Below are 2,812 nucleotides of genomic sequence, written 5' to 3' on the forward strand. Positions count from 1 at the left end.
CAATGGATGGTAAATTTTGTTTTTATCATTCACTGACCACAGAAACCAATGCATGGTCAAGCAACAGCAATGACACACCCTTGTGTATAGGCATGAGACCCTCATGTCATTTAACAGGATTCAGCACCACCCACAAGACAGCTACCTGTCATGTCATGTCAAACCTGCACAGGTGTGCTAGATTATTATTATTTAGTTTTATTTTATTTTTTTACACCAATCAGTGTGCAAACATGGTCATTAAAACGCTAAATGAATAGACGTTCATAAACCAGTCAGTGCAACTCATCATTTTGGTCTCCAATTCTCAAACTCAAATTCTCACCCACGGAGGATTAAATGAGAATCTTTCTTGTTTAACACTGGAATGGGGTGGTGCACTGTTCACTACCCGAAGATACTGCCACATCGGGTCAATGCATAGGGCGACAGAAGCAAGCTTCCAAATCAGCTCCCTTTCTCAAAAATCCATTTAATTTATGGTCCCCAGATAGGGAACGTATGTATCAGTATGTGCTCACAAGTCACCCAAGTGCAAGTATTCACACAAAAAAAAACGTGCCTCAGGATGCGATCTGTCGCAAGATCCTTTCTTTTTTTACACTTGATCTAAGCCAAAAGGCCTAGAGGGGATAACCGGGAAAGGGGTGGACCCAACCATGTCCCCTTCATGAGCACTCACATTACTCATAGGAATGGAAGGAAGGCTGGCAGCCAACCAGCCTCCCATACACTTTCTGGGTGGGTGGCAGTCAGCCACCCATACATACATACAGCACAGGCTAAACCCACATCATCACTTAAAAAAAGGACAGGCGACCATTGCACTCTGATGGAGCATTTAGCAATGCAATCCATAGCCTGGCTTTTGCCTGAACCCCCATCACTCCTCCTCTTGCATATAAGACAATATTTCAGATCTGCATATGAAAACAACACGCCTACCTTTGTTGCACATAGCTGCCTGCCTGTCTCTAGTTACCCCACTGGCTGTAGCTGCGTCCCTTCCGACATGGAATAACACCAACTGTAACGATAAACTGAAAATTAACAGTATAAACCTGCATCATTTTGGACTCTGGTATTTGCTGAATCCGGGTGACCTGACAATCGATGGTGGTGCCGCTGGTGATTCTGGCCTTCTTGGAATCTGTTGGGCCTATGTGTTAGCTCACACATCACTTGGGTATCCATGGTAACTACCACAACATGGTCATCTGCAGTTTACATCTAGCCCGTGGCATTGAATGGCATTTTAAAAGTGCTAAGGGTCCTGGTGCAATAATCCTCCCATGAGGATCAGCCTCAACGGCTTTGTAGATTGCACTCATGTCAGCAACTCCATATACATTTTTTTTTCTTCATGCTTCTTTCTTCATCCTTTTTTCTTTCTGTCATTCAGACTTTCATTCATTCGATCTCTCTCACTCACTTGCTTTAACTCATTTGTTCTCACTCACTCAATCACTCACTCACTCATTCACTCTCACTCACTCTCACTCTCTCACTCACTCGCTCACTAAGTCAGTCTCTCTCTCTCTCTCTCTTTTTCTTTTTATATATATTTTTTTCCGTCTTCTTCTTCTTCTTCTTCTTCAGACCCTGTCATAGCACTAATGCCTTTCCAATACCACCAGCAGATGGAGACACTCCATTGCAACATTGGTTGTGAGCAGCAGTTTCTAAAAACAAATGCCTCATGGCGGATTTCCCATCCATCAATGGATGGTAAATTTTGTTTTTATCATTCACTGACCACAGAAACCAATGCATGGTCAAGCAACAGCAATGACACACCCTTGTGTATAGGCATGAGACCCTCATGTCATTTAACAGGATTCAGCACCACCCACAAGACAGCTACCTGTCATGTCATGTCAAACCTGCACAGGTGTGCTAGATTATTATTATTTAGTTTTATTTTATTTTTTTACACCAATCAGTGTGCAAACATGGTCATTAAAACGCTAAATGAATAGACGTTCATAAACCAGTCAGTGCAACTCATCATTTTGGTCTCCAATTCTCAAACTCAAATTCTCACCCACGGAGGATTAAATGAGAATCTTTCTTGTTTAACACTGGAATGGGGTGGTGCACTGTTCACTACCCGAAGATACTGCCACATCGGGTCAATGCATAGGGCGACAGAAGCAAGCTTCCAAATCAGCTCCCTTTCTCAAAAATCCATTTAATTTATGGTCCCCAGATAGGGAACGTATGTATCAGTATGTGCTCACAAGTCACCCAAGTGCAAGTATTCACACAAAAAAAAACGTGCCTCAGGATGCGATCTGTCGCAAGATCCTTTCTTTTTTTACACTTGATCTAAGCCAAAAGGCCTAGAGGGGATAACCGGGAAAGGGGTGGACCCAACCATGTCCCCTTCATGAGCACTCACATTACTCATAGGAATGGAAGGAAGGCTGGCAGCCAACCAGCCTCCCATACACTTTCTGGGTGGGTGGCAGTCAGCCACCCATACATACATACAGCACAGGCTAAACCCACATCATCACTTAAAAAAAGGACAGGCGACCATTGCACTCTGATGGAGCATTTAGCAATGCAATCCATAGCCTGGCTTTTGCCTGAACCCCCATCACTCCTCCTCTTGCATATAAGACAATATTTCAGATCTGCATATGAAAACAACACGCCTACCTTTGTTGCACATAGCTGCCTGCCTGTCTCTAGTTACCCCACTGGCTGTAGCTGCGTCCCTTCCGACATGGAATAACACCAACTGTAACGATAAACTGAAAATTAACAGTATAAACCTGCATCATTTTGGACTCTGGTATTTGCTGAA

General features: G+C 43.5%; 2 pseudogenes; both read right to left on the minus strand.

The window, feature by feature from the left end:
- Positions 1–370: 370 nt before the first annotated feature.
- LOC130312012 (U2 spliceosomal RNA) lies at positions 371–634 on the minus strand (annotated as a pseudogene).
- A 1,455-nt stretch (positions 635–2,089) lies between these two features.
- Positions 2,090–2,353, minus strand: LOC130312013 (U2 spliceosomal RNA; annotated as a pseudogene).
- Positions 2,354–2,812: the final 459 nt, after the last annotated feature.

The sequence above is a fragment of the Hyla sarda genome, unplaced genomic scaffold (assembly GCF_029499605.1).
Source record: "Hyla sarda isolate aHylSar1 unplaced genomic scaffold, aHylSar1.hap1 scaffold_1700, whole genome shotgun sequence".
Lineage (NCBI taxonomy): Eukaryota > Metazoa > Chordata > Amphibia > Anura > Hylidae > Hyla > Hyla sarda.